The following is a 15302-nucleotide window of genomic DNA, read 5'->3' as shown; positions in this document are numbered from 1 at the left end:
GGTAGTTTTTTGTTCCATTCTGCCTTCAATATGATGTAAGGGAATCGGTACCTGATGTAATATGTAATGTTTTCAATTTTCAATGTTCAAATTTTTACTGTAACAGAATTGTGAACCCCTGGCATTCTGAAAAAGGTATGACAGAACATGCTGGAGCTGTGCAATTATTATACATATACAGTAATGTTCCGATTTTATCACGCCCTACGCGCATCAGTCTTTCGTTTTTCATTCATTTGCTGTTGCATTTGAGAACAAGTGTTTCTCCTCTTCTTCAAGATGAATGTTGAAGGCGCGTTTTTCAACGTTAAAAATATTGAAAATGCGTATAGATTTTGTAGAAAATTAAAAACATTTTTGAAAACTGGCGTGATAAAATCGGAACAATACTGTATGCACTTTTCCAGATACACTAATGACCATGAAATATGGCTGCAGTTTGAATGCACCGAAAACCTGCACGCCACTGACTTGTGGCCTTGATACTGGTTTTGACTAGAACTTCAATCCTACTAAAACAGTTTCAACTTAGTTTTCCACTGCCCATATTCGCATAGTCGATGTAAGCACCAACGTGTGCTCTGATGGGAAAACACGATTTTATAGTTTTTTACCGGATTTACATATGCACAGACTATTTGAATGAAATAATCTGTCTGTTTCGTGGATTACAGCTACAAAAAGTGAGCCGCAATGATTTTAAGATGTTTCATATAATTTTTCCACATTTAAAACGTGTACGTCAGTTTATGCGACCATTCAGTCGTTTTGATGAATGATTACACGGATAAGTTGACGTAACAACCAGATTGCTATGACCGTTTATGTTAGCTATTACGGTACCCGTTTTCTGAACACGTGTTAGATTTTTTTCCGGAATGTCCGTCTTCTTCTTCTTCTATATGGCTCTACGTCCCCACTGAGACTTGGCCTGCCTCGCTTCAACTTAGTGTTCTTTGAGCACTTCCACAGTTATTAATTGAAGGGCTTCCTTTGCCTGCCATTGCATGCATTTGTATATTGTGAGGCAAGTGCAATGATACACCATGCCCAGGGAGTCAAAAAAATTTCCCGACCGGAACGGGAATCGAGCCCGGGTCTCCGGCTGAATGTCCGTATTCGTGCGTTAAATACATTCTTTGTTGATAAGCAGCAGTCCCGACTCGAAAGAAGATGTACTAACCGTGGTTTCAGAAAAAAGCTAACACGTCACATTCTAAAAATGTGAACTATCTGATAGTGTGGTCGAGCGTACCATAAAGCGTGGGCATCGTAGTAAGATTCACAGTTGGTCGGCTTTAAATCAGACCAGACCAACTGCTGTTTTCAATGATTATGGGAAAATGTCCTGCAAGAAATTGGGATATCAAAGCATGTGAATTATTTCTTGAAATACTATGATTCCTTGGCTTATCTTAACCTGTCTAAAAAATCGCCTAGTCCCATTTGATTTTACGCCGACCAGTTTTCTTATTTCGTTTAATGTGTGCAAAATACCGGAATTAACATTAATCCCCAGGCTCTGCGATGGATCCTAACGGCTTCTTCCAATGCACCATGCAATTAAGGCAGTCTATATTGAAAAGGTTATTTTATGCCTTATCCAAAATATGGTGTTGTACGTATTTATTAAGAAATACCTTAGTAATATTTACATTTTTTTGAGATTTACTTGATAATTGACTTGATATTGGACAAATTACGAAATGTTACGAAACTAATTTCATTTTAATAACCTTGCACAATTCCTCTACACTAAGTTTTTACAATTTAATTAGTAAACATCAAAAGCTCATACACCCAACGCCTAATCAGAGATATATGGATTTAATTTATCTAAGTTTTGGAGGATGTTTGCGACTGGGAAGAAATGTTGAACTGTTGTGGCTTTCTCAGTCTAACAGGATTAAAACGGCTATGCCAAACTCCTGACCGTTTCACTTTTGTTAGACTGTAAAGCCACAACAGTTCAGTAGTATTGTTTCAATGATGGGTTTGAAACAAAACGTAAAACTTATAATAGTTTTGCTGTGGAATGATTTTACTGGTGGCTAACCATGAGTTTACTATTTCATTAATCAATCAGGTGCCACAAAAACTCACGTTTCGGGTTTCAATGAGTTTGCTTCAAGCACTTAATAAGTAGCTGAAAGGGGGTTTGAGGAGTTTACGTCGTAATTCAGAGGAAGCGATAGAGATCCATCCATACAAAAAATAAGGACTGTATCGGAAATTAACTATAAACGTTCACAATTGCCTGAAAAATAATCTGTTCGAAATAAACATAACTTTAATTTTGGAGATCTATATATATAAAAATGAGTTTGAAGTTCCTTTGAGGCAACAAAACTCAAGAACGGATGAACCGATCAGCATGACTCTTGCACGGTTCGGTTCGTATTCGTGGTGGCTGTGTTTATATGTACAAAAAGTTACGAAAAACAACTAGAAAAGTAACAAAATTGATAAAGTTCTGATTTTCCATGAGCTGGGAAGGAAATCAGCACGATCGAAATGAAAGCAATCTAGAGTGCGGCGATATTATGAGCTCAACAGTTGTCAAGCCACACCAGCTTGGCAAGACAAAGTTTGCCGGGACAGCTAGTACTATATAAATCTCTTAAATAAAGAATGGCAGTTCTGATTTTCAAAAAATATTCATTTAACTTGGACTTTTATCTCAAAGATTGCACATATGTTTTTAAAATTTTGGACACCTCCTAAAAATTTAAAATTGCGAAAACTGTGGGAAGATATTTAATTTTTCTACTTATTTTTGCGCAAATATATTCTTTTCCAGAATGCTCATGAATTATTTTTTATCAAGAAAAATTTCCTCCGCAGTTTAGGACAATTCTTAAAAATGAAAAAAGGCAATTTTTCGAGGAACTCTTTTTTTATGCGTCTTCAAAGAATGATTACGCAAATAAAAAATACATAAAGTTGAAAATTTGCATCTTTTTTCGATTGGGTATGTATTTAAATCTATTGAAGAGGTAGTTTTGCCAGAGAACGGAATTTTATAACCTCTAAAGATATTTAAAACAGAGCGTCAAAGTTTGACCAAAAAGTAGGTGTTTATTTGGGACAGACCATTTCTTAATGTTGAAGGTTTTTCTATCCAAAATAAGAATTTTAAAAGTCGGTTTTGAGTGATATGTTTTGTGTACATAGCTGCTAGTAGTAATCATTATTTTCCAGATTTTTCCCCGTACAATTTTTTTTCGCTAGAGATGTTTGAAACGTTAAAAAAATTAAAATTTAAATGCTGTTTGTACAGATTGTTATTTTGTGTGCTATACTCATAGAGCCATATTTTCAATAATACAAAACATTTTCAAAATTTCTTCAAGCTGTTCTAAACTTAACTATGTTGTGAAGATTTCATAGAAAAACAGGGATGAAAAGACCAACCATGCGTCGAGATAGAGTATTTTGAATGTTTATAGTTAATTTCCGATACAGTCCTTATAACTGTTCATACATGAGGTGTTGGGATTCTATACTTAAGAGATTTGACAAACACCAATTTTAGAGTAACACTAGTTTACAGCATTTTTGAACTCGGTAAGCTGATGATCATTTTTGGTGTAGAATCATGCCCTAAGTTCGAAAACGCGAAAGAAAAAAATTACAGTAGAGTGGAATTTTTTTCGACTTTCCATACACTCAAACCTCCATTTAGGTAGGATCCATTTAGGTAAAATCTATTTAGGTCCCTCCATTTAGGTAACGTTACCTAAATGGAATTTGATTGTGTTTACCATCATTGATGACGTCAAACCCGACATCAACCTATCATTGACCTGTTTTCATTTTGGCCGGCAAACCCAATATAGACCCAACAGTTGTTCGATGTTGATCCAACAGTGGTCCAACATACGATAAAAATTGACCCGACTTTGACCCGACATTGAATAATTTTTCAGTCTGGCGGAATTTTGCAGGGTTTTTCGTGTTTCGTGCCCATCTAGTTGTTTGAATGACATGTTTGACCTGAGACCCTCCAAAACTCCCGAAAATGCCCCTAAAGCCCCTCCTTTCCTGAGACTCCCTTGAAAGTCCTCTGAAACTCCGCATGACCCCCTTTAAATCTCCTAGTCACTCTCCCTTCTTGAACTTCTTTTCAACCTTGTACTCCATTTAGGAAATATACAGAATCGTTTTAGGTAATGAATCCATTTAGGTAAAAATTCTATTTAGGCAGTCCCGACTCATTACCTAAATGGCGGTTTTGGTGTACAAGGTTGATGATTTGAAATCGATTTTTGTTCTATTTTAAGCAAAGTCTCTCAATTCAAACATCTCATTCTCTGTAATCAATGCTCCGATTGAGCTGAAATTTTTACTGTAACTCGCCTACATATGATGTGTCAAATAAACGTCGCGAAAGAATTTTTAAATTGTTTTTTTCTTATTAAAAAAAATACATTTCTTCAAAAAATTTTGGGAATTTTGCTAAAACTTCAGAAGATTGTCCCTAAAACTCGCAAATATCTTGAAATTCATCAATCTGACGATAAACCTGCATTCAGATGTTCAAATGGTATTATATTCAGCTCTTTATTGATGGAAAAAGATTTAAAATTGGTTGAACAAAACACAATATATTTGAATTTTAGTAAATTACCTATTTTAAAAAGTTGTAAAGCGCGATATTGAGCTAAAACTCAAAAACTGATCTACTTAAGAATTGTTGAAGGTCGGTTTCGAAATCAGCACTAAATTGTGCTTCAAAAATTTTGGTCGTTGACAGAAGTTCACGACTTTCGTTTTATTTTGTAAACTAGTGTAATTTACAATAAGCACATTAACTGCGAACAATACTCGCCGCTAGCCAAGATCATGGCATATGGCGGCGTTGCATGAACTACGAATTGTACCAAGTATGTAAATAAATCGATACAGTATGAACCCAATTTTGTCAGCCCCACAAACTTTTTGCTCTCATTAACTTACGGTCAAACTTTAACTAATTCAATCATGTTCATCACTAAACTACTGCTTGAAAATCTATTTAGATATTTAGATATTTAGATATTTAGATATTTAGATATTTAGATATTTAGATATTTAGATATTTAGATATTTAGATATTTAGATATTTAGATATTTAGATATTTAGATATTTAGATATTTAGATATTTAGATATTTAGATATTTAGATATTTAGATATTTAGATATTTAGATATTTAGATACATATTTAGATATTTAGATATTTAGATATTTAGATATTTAGATATTTAGATATTTAGATATTTAGATATTTAGATATTTAGATATTTAGATATTTAGATATTTAGATATTTAGATATTTAGATATTTAGATATTTAGATATTTAGATATTTAGATATTTAGATATTTAGATATTTAGATATTTAGATATTTAGATATTTAGATATTTAGATATTTAGATATTTAGATATTTAGATATTTAGATATTTAGATATTTAGATATTTAGATATTTAGATATTTAGATATTTAGATATTTAGATATTTAGATATTTAGATATTTAGATATTTAGATATTTAGATATTTAGATATTTAGATATTTAGATATTTAGATATTTAGATATTTAGATATTTAGATATTTAGATATTTAGATATTTAGATATTTAGATATTTAGATATTTAGATATTTAGATATTTAGATATTTAGACATTTAGATATTTAGATATTTAGATATTTAGATATTTAGATATTTAGATATTTAGATATTTAGATATTTAGATATTTAGATATTTAGATATTTAGATATTTAGATATTTAGATATTTAGATATTTAGATATTTAGATATTTAGATATTTAGATATTTAGATATTTAGATATTTAGATATTTAGATATTTAGATATTTAGATATTTAGATATTTAGATATTTAGATATTTAGATATTTAGATATTTAGATATTTAGATATTTAGATATTTAGATATTTAGATATTTAGATATTTAGATATTTAGATATTTAGATATTTAGATATTTAGATATTTAGATATTTAGATATTTAGATATTTAGATATTTAGATATTTAGATATTTAGATATTTAGATATTTAGATATTTAGATATTTAGATATTTAGATATTTAGATATTTAGATATTTAGATATTTAGATATTTAGATATTTAGATATTTAGATATTTAGATATTTAGATATTTAGATATTTAGATATTTAGATATTTAGATATTTAGATATTTAGATATTTAGATATTTAGATATTTAGATATTTAAATATTTACCCCGAAACAGGCTGACAAAATCGGTTAACTGATGTATATAATGAAGCGGATAAAACACGGCAGGCTGCGGTGGGCTGGGTACGTAGCTCGTATGCCAGAGAAATGACCTACTTATACCATATTATCAGAGAACCAGGAAGGATCCGTTGGCTTCGTGGTAGGGCGCGCACGTGGGCCTTTTAGGTCTTCCTCAACTGCATTTTGCGGCCCTAAGGGGCTTCAAAATCTCAGGGCGACTGGAAGCGATTGATCCAGGACTAAGACCAGTGGAAACGATTACTTCAATCGGCGTAGACTCACCATTACGAGTTGTATCAATTTGTTAAATTATTCGCATGTTGTTGTCAAATCATCATAAATGTTTCAGTATCTACATTGCATCCATAATAAGTATTAAACATAATTGATAATATTCACTAAGAAAGTTGTTGATATTGTAAATGATTTTCAGGCATCTGAAATCAAATATTTAGATATCTCAAACATAACTTATGTTTATGTCAATAAATTATCTTAATAAATTATCTCAATAAATGTTCAATCACGTTTTATGGGGAGATTTTAGTTTTCTTGTACACAGACGTCAGTATTGCGACCACATGGTGGTTACGTCAAAACGTTCTTTTCAATTTACTCACATGTTTTAGAACAAACACATTTTTTTAATAATTGGAGCATATGCTATACATGGTGTAGGATATGTTAACCTAAAAAAGTGGATTTTGACCTATGTGGCGTTTACGTCACCTATGCGAATATGGGCAGTCCAGGTGTGTATGTTAAGTGGAAATGAGATTGGGTAAGGTTACGTTTGATTTGCCCGTGATTTACTTCAAATTTACTGTTTCTTCTGTGCTTAAAAAATAAAAGGAGTTTTCCGTTAGTTTTGTAGTTTTCTGGCCGGTAAAAAGTATCGAAAATTTAAAAAAAATTAAAATAAATTATATTTTTTTTAAACTGAAACCAAATGACAGCATAACCTTCAAATGAGGTCAAGTTAAAATCTTCCCAGTTACGGGAAAATTCCAAAATTTTCAAGAGTGCGTATTTGCATTCAGAAAGTTAGTCGATTATTCATTCTGTATAGCTCCTAAATGTTTCATTTATTGTGTTATCAACTCTCAACTTAATTACTTACTTTCTGTCCTAGGCACCCAAGGTGGTGCAGAGGGCCGAATTGAAAGATCTCCATCCTGGGCGATTGCCAGCCATCGTCTTGACCTGTGGCCAAATCAAATTTCTGTCGAATTGCTTGATTTTGTTGTTGAGGCTGCGCCGCCAAGAGCCTCTTGGTCTACCTTTGCTGCGATGTCCTACTGGGATCCAATCTAACGCTTGTTTGCAGATTTCGTTTCCACCCCTGCGTAGAGTGTGGAAGACCCACCTCCGCTTTCGCTCCCGAATTTCTGTCGCTATCGGCTTTCGATGGCATCGACGATGGAGCATCTCTTTATAAAGACCTGCAGCCGTGCAGAGTGTTCTCCACTGATACACTGATACACACCAGGATTCAGTGGCGTATAGCAGCACAGATTTCATGTTCGAGTTAAAAATTCAGATTTTGGTGCGTCGACTGATCTGGTTATTTTTCCATACATTTCTTAAACTTCCAAAAGCAGTCCTCGCCTTCTTGATCCGTGTACCTACGTCGATCTTGCCACCATTTTACTACCAAGATATTGGAGGCGTACAACATTCTCCACTGATTGCCCAGCTACCGTAAAACTGGAAGGGTTGACCGTGGTTACATCCAACAATTTGGTCTTGTTGATGTTGATGGTAAGACCTGCCGCTGAGGAGCGATCGGCAAGATCATCGAGCTAGCTCTGCATATCAGAGCGCCGTTGAGCTAGGAGTGCAACGTCATCAGCCAGTTCGAAGTCATTTAGCTGCTTTATGGTAATGGGCTGCCACAACAATGCACGATTTGATTCACGGTCAATCGCACCTATCAGGATCTTGTCGATTACGATGAGGAACAGTAGCGGTGATAGCAAAGTCCAAATAAAGTCGTCCATCTCCCATACATTAGTATGAAATTTCTGGGTTCATGAAGTACTAGATCAAAAAACTATAATACCTTTGTATAAAGTTACATTGTACTCCGCTGACGTTGCTATGAGTAACATACTACTGTTTATAAAAATATAAACAAGAAAATTTGCGACTGATGGGTAAGTATTGAGCCGTAATAATTTTCTTTATACAATTAACCATTTATTTTATTTTAGAGAAATTAAACTAAACTTGCTAGGTGGACGAAGGGTTCCAAATACGTACGCTTTGGACGACATATCAGGACTTCATCATGCTGCTGCTGAGTGAGCTTAGGTAAAGCCGTTCTCTGATGCACGAGTTGTAAGTAATTTGAAACGTTAATCAATTTTCTTTTTATTGTAGAGTTAAATCATCGAGTTTTAAAATGTCCTCCATGTTTTCTTCTGTTAATTCATCTGGAAGTTCACCCAGAATTGCAGCAGGATAACCCTCAGTACGACCCGAAATTCCCCGAAATACGAGCAAAAATCCCGACAGAATTTTTGTGCTATGCAACCTTTTCAAATGCGTGCAGTTTAGGCACAAAAACCATGTTGATAGTGCCGTGTTCTACTAAATTAAAAATGAATTAAATGTTATTTGATTACAACATTAAATTAGAAAATAGGAGTGAGCATTTTCTTTTAAAACATTTCAAAACGCACCATCGGAAAAAAATGCCGAAAGCAGCCTCTTGTTGATCCAAACCGCTCGCGACAAGAACAATTGTCTACACGTCTCGTTCCCTTAAGACTTTTCCATGTTGACTGTAACTGGGAGGGCGGGCAGGTTATTAGCAGCCAAATACAAGCCTTCAGGTCTATTCTCATTACACCGACAAGGACAAGATGCTTCGAGTCTATGCAGCATTATTAAGATACCCAAAGAATGAATTGGCACATGAACAAAAGTATTATATAAGTTTCAATAATATTCTTAATTCTAATGGACGCCATATTTTTAGGTTTAAAAGTTTACTGGGTTGACAACACATGAATTTGACAGATTGGTTTTATTGTTGAACTAGGTTCGTAGTCATTAGCTACTAAAACACAATGTTAATCACAAATGAGGTATTCAGTTAAATGTCAAACTTGGGTACCGGGGACCGAATGTAGTACTAGAGTTGGTACCCAGTCTGAGCCCGAGTGCTACGACTTTATTTGGACTTTGGTGATAGTATACATCCTTGCCTAACTCCAGCAATGACCCGGATGGGATCGGACAAACCACCGTTGTGCATTACTCTGCACGAAAATGCCCTGTACAGTGCTTCAATGAGGCCGATAATTTTCTCAAGGACAACCTTGCGCCTGAGGACTTCCCACATGTTTTCGTGATTGAGACGGTCGAAAGCTTTTTCCCCATCAATGAACACCAGGTAGAGAGACTCTTGGAATTCATTGATTTGCTCCAGAATGATACGAAGCGTGACAATAGGGTCCACACAGGATCGTCCGGCACGGAATCCTGCTTGCTGCCGTCGGAGAGTTGCGTCAATCTTCTCCTGTATCCGGTTAAGGATCACTTAGCAGAGGACTTTGAGAACGATACACAGTAACATGATGCCCCGCCAATTATCGCATACAGTCAGGTCACCCTTTTTGGGTACCTTTACTAAGATGCCTTGCATCCAGTTCTGTTTCTATCTCCTGAAATGATGGAGCTTCGGTGTTGACACGGGTAATGCGTCAAACCCTGGTGGATCATGCTGAGGTGTTGTTGGCGTGACCGACACTTGAAAAAGGTTTCCAAAGTGCTCAAACTACCGTTTCAACTGGTCAGCTTGGTCGATCAGTAACTGTCCAGACGTGTCTTTCACGGACATCGTAGCATTTATCTTAGTCTCACTAAGGCGACGTGAAACATCGTAGAAGAGACGGATGTCACCGGTATTTGCGGCTCTCTCGCCTTCATCGGCTAGGGAGTCTGTCCACGCTCTTTTGTCCCGCCTACATTAGCGTTTCACTTCCTTCTCGAGAGCCGAATAGCGCTGACGGGCTACGGCTGTGGCTCCTCGTGTTTTTGCTCGCTCTATCGTGGCTTTGGCGTTTTTCGCTCCTCTATTTTCCTTCAGGTATCATCTGTGATCCACTGCTTTCTCCGGGTGCGTAGCTCACCCAAATTATTCTCGCCAGTAGCGGTGAAGGCGTTCTTGATGGTGCTACATTGATCTTCTACGTTTCCAGCTTCCGGAATATTCGTAGCACGAATCTCCAGCTCCTCGACGATGGACCTTTTCATCGCACCGTCGACTGGAAGCCGACGTGTGTTGAACCGGCGCCTAATTTTCTCCTCCTGTCGATGGATCCTTACAATGCGCAGCTAGATCTCGCTGATTAGGAGATGATGGTCGGCTCCGTCTCCATTTTCGGCTGATGCAGATGTGGTCTCCGTGTCAGTTTGTGCACTGTTCGATGAGGAAAAGAGCGATCCCCCAATCACCATTTCATTGTTGCCACAAAACTCTGCAAACAGCTCTCCGTTTTCGCTCACTTCTCCGAGACCATAGCGTCCCATGACGTGCAAGTTGTCGGGACCAACCTTCGCGTTGATATCGCCCATGAGGATCTTGATATCACCTTTCGGAATCTTGACCACTACAGCATTCAGTTGACTGCAAAAGTTCTCTCTGTCTTGCAATCCGGCAGCATCGTGGTTGGCGCGTAACATTGGATCATGGTAAGGTTTCAAACCCGTGTTCTGAATCTGGCTACAATTACCTACCTTGATACCTTGTAGGCTACAAAGTAACTTTACTCCAACGCCGAGCGTATAGTAGAGCACCACCTTCGTCGGTTTTGGGCGAAGTTTCCCTCCAGTTTCCCCGAACGTGTAGGGATCGTAGATCTTCTTCAACCGCGTGCAGCCAGCGAGTTTGCGGCCGCCCACGAAGTCGCCTACCTCTACCGGGTTCTCTGCTGAATATTGTTTTCGCTATTCTTTCTTCCGACATTCGCACTACGTGTCCAGCCCACTGAAGTCTGCCATATTTTATACGTTTCACAATATTCGCATCTTCGTACACTTGGTACAACTCGTGATTCATGCGTCTGCGCCACACTCCATTTTCTTGTTTCCCACCGAGAATTGTCCGCAGCAATGTGCACTCAAAAACTCCAAAAGCTTTTCGGTCTACCTCGTTTAACGTCCACGCTTCGTGACCGTAGAGGTCAACCGGAAGAATCAGCGTCTTATACAGAGCGAATTTTGTTTGCGTTTGCAAGTTACGGGACCTAGGCTGGCTACGCAATCCGTAAAAGGCCCTATTCGCAGCTGCAATACGCCTTTTCGCTTCACGGGAAACGTCATTGTCACATGTCACAAGTGTTCCAAGATAAACAAATTCTTCAACAGCTTCAAAGACTTCCCCATCAATCACTACCTCAGCACTAACACCACTAGGCCTGCTTCTGGCTCTACCCGCTATCATGTACTTCGTCTTGGTAGAGTTAATCGTCAAGCCTATCCTCGCTGTCTCTCTCTTCAGAGGAGCATAAGCTTCCTCCACTGCCTTAAGATCGATGTCGATGAGATCAATATCGTCCACAGAACCGAGGAGCATGTGCGACCATGTGATGATAGAGCCATTCCTCTGCACGCCTGACCTCCTAATCACTCCTTCGAGTGCAATGTTGAACAATAAATTTGAAGAGCATCCCCCTGCTTCAACCTATCCAAGGTCACAAACGACGTAGACACTTTGTCCGCGATCCGAATACTTGATTTTTACCCATCCAGCGTTGCCTTATTAGTTTCGCCGGAAAACCATGTTCTGACATTATCTGACAAAGCTCATTTCTTTTCACTGAATCGTACGCTGCTTTAAAATCAATGAACAGATGGTGAGTCTGCAAGTTATATTCCCGAAATTTATCTAGGATCATCCGCAGGGTAAACATGGGATCCGTCGTTGATCGGCCCTTACGAAAACCAGCCTGGTATTCGCCGACGAAGGACTCCTCAAGAGGTCGCAGTCTGTTGAACAGGACACGCGACAGTATCTTATACGCCGAATTTAAAAGGGTAATCCCTCTGTAATTGGCACAGTCCAGTCTGTGCCCTTTCTTGTAGATTGGGTATATGAGGCCATCCAACCAACTGGTGGGCAATTCTTCGTCCTCCCAAATCTTTATAATAATCTGGTGGATTGATAGATGTAGCTGCTCGCTTCCGTGCTTAAGAAGTACGACCGGGATCTCGTCCTTCCCAGCAGCCTTGCTGTTTTGCAGCTCTTTAAGGGCCTTTTTAACCTCATCCAGTGTTGGTGGTTCCACTGCTTGACTGTCATCCATTATGTTAATCCTGTTCCTGGGTGCTCCTTCGCTGCTATCATTCAACAAATCTTCGAAGTGCTCCTTCCACCTGGCTGCCACCATTGTTTTGTCTGTCGGCAAATTTCCTTCCCGGTCATTGCACATGGCGGGCACAGGCGCAGTCTTGTGCCGCGCGCCATTGACAGTTGCATAAAACCTCCGCATATCCTTCCTGTCAATACTTTCCTGCGCTTCAGCAATAACACTCTCTTCGTGTTGCCGTTTTTTCCTGCGGTGGATTCGTTTCTCTTCTGCTCTTGCAACCCTGTACCGCTCTCTGTTCTGCCGGGTACCGGCCACTAGCATTCGACTTCTGGCGGCATTCTTTTCGTTCGTCGCTCGTTGGCAGTCCTCGTCAAACCATCCATTACGTTGGCGTCGCTGAGCGGTACCAATCACCTCTTGCGCTGTTGTTGTCACTGCTTCGTGGATAATTCCCCATAAGCTGTTGACATCTCCAGATCCGTTGGTCTCTCCTATCCTCTCGTCTAGCTTCTGATGGTACTGTGCAGCAACCCCTTCGGCTGACAAGCGCTGGCTATTGAAACGCATCGCCCTGTAGTTTCTTAAACTCGTGACGCTGGATAATCGCGCCCGATTGGCTACAATTATCCTCTCATTAATAGGTTCCCACTTCATGAGCGCTGCGTGGGTGTGACCGCTGAGCAGGAAACCAACTCCATGATGGCGAGGAGCGTGTTCACCTCGTAGGCCAGAGTACAGCAGAATTTCACCCGACGCCAATCTGTGTTCTCCAAAGTTCGGCCAACGGACTTCGCTCAGTCCTAGGATCTCAAGCTTCATACGGAATGTCTCATTGGCTCGTTGTGCCAGTTTACCCTGCTGGGCTAGGGTTAATACATTCCAAGTTCCAATTCTTGTCCGTTGTTTCACGCTAAAAGTCGTTGCCGTTGAATCAGTTCGTAATCTTTCATTTTCGGTTTCTGTAACGGTTTTTTGGGTTTTGGAAACAGTAGGTTGTTGGCCTAAGGTCCCGTATCCACCGTGGCATGAGCATGAGATAGGAACTTGTGAGGACCAGTAACTAGATCTTAAATCTAATCTTAAAGTGACACTTTCAGATTAAAACTGGAGAGTTTTTCTTCTTAAAATGGTTGTTCATTTCCAATGTATTCACATAATGCAGACCACACGTATACGATGATGGGAATTAAACGATACTTTGCCGATGGTTTCACTCGTTGTTTCATTTCAGAATTGCCATTTTAGAAATAACAAAGACCAAAGAAAATAAAGCCATCATCTGTATCGGTCTTTATCATCTCCTGTCATTGAACAGCACCGGCGACCAGTAAAAACAGTCAACTCAATCACCACAAAAAAGTCGAGAGCCAATGCATGCACGAGTGCATTCTATAGAACAACAGCAAACCATTGACCAAAAACCGCATATTCTCTTGATTATTGCTGATGACGGAATTGGGACTCTAGATCTGTGGGAAGATATGACGACGACGATGCACCAAACATGCTGCCTCTGGAACTGACTGGTGTGTGGCACATCCCAGCACATTTTTTGCTCGCTTCCCACCCGACCGGCACAACAACGGACGATTTCCAAACCGAAAAGAATGAACACAGTGTTGTTGTTCGTCCTGGCCTCAGGATTCACATGAAGTGAGGATACAGCGATTTTCAAGTACCTCGGTGCAAGTGCCGAGGATGCCTCCGTTTTACCTCTCAAGTTCATCACCTAGCCCCATTGACCGTGGCCAGCATCGTCATCGGCGTCGTCATTCTGGAGTGCTCTCCCAAGGCCGCTACAACTCACCCAGCACAGCTCCAAAACAATGATGAGCTTAACGAGATACACGCTGCATGCAGGCTGCCACGAGCAGCCCAACCCAGCCAGCATCATCATCCGTCGTGGACGACGTCAAAATCAACATCAGTGCACCACCTCACCACGCTGCATGCTGCTGCAGTCACAAACTCAAATGGTTTGCCATCTCAGCAGGGACAGATCAAAATGCAACTGCAAGTAGACAAGCGGGGAAAAATATTGCACCGGGATGTGCAGTCATTCACACGGTCACCGGCGCACGACAAATGTGTGGGGTTTAAGAAGTTTGCCATACCGTACACTAGATGGAATCCAGATAAGAATTGTTTTCATGGCTTTTTGGTAACGGTCACGTGCATTGCTGCTCTCAGTTTCTAGCATGACTTTTATAGATTCAGTAATTCTGATATTCTATTCTTCTCTTTTTCCGCGAAATCTGTTGTTCCATTACACTATTCTCATATTCTATTCATATGTTTTTAAAACTTGACTTTTATTCAATGACATATCTATATAGGTTCAGTAGTTCTGGTGTTCTGTTGTTCTGTTGTTCTGTTGTTCTGTTGTTCTGTTGTTCTGTTGTTCTGTTGTTCTGTTGTTCTGTTGTTCTGTTGTTCTGTTGTTCTGTTGTTCTGTTGTTCTGTTGTTCTGTTGTTCTGTTGTTCTGTTGTTCTGTTGTTCTGTTGTTCTGTTGTTCTGTTGTTCTGTTGTTCTGTTGTTCTGTTGTTCTGTTGTTCTGTTGTTCTGTTGTTCTGTTGTTCTGTTGTTCTGTTGTTCTGTTGTTCTGTTGTTCTGTTGTTCTGTTGTTCTGTTGTTCTGTTGTTCTGTTGTTCTGTTGTTCTGTTGTTCTGTTGTTCTGTTGTTCTGTTGTTCTGTTGTTCTGTTGTTCTGTTGTT

This window comes from Aedes albopictus, chromosome 2 (assembly GCF_035046485.1).
Source record: "Aedes albopictus strain Foshan chromosome 2, AalbF5, whole genome shotgun sequence".
Lineage (NCBI taxonomy): Eukaryota > Metazoa > Arthropoda > Insecta > Diptera > Culicidae > Aedes > Aedes albopictus.
The sequence above is the reverse complement of the archived record's forward strand: the minus strand, read 5'-3'. Positions refer to the sequence as shown.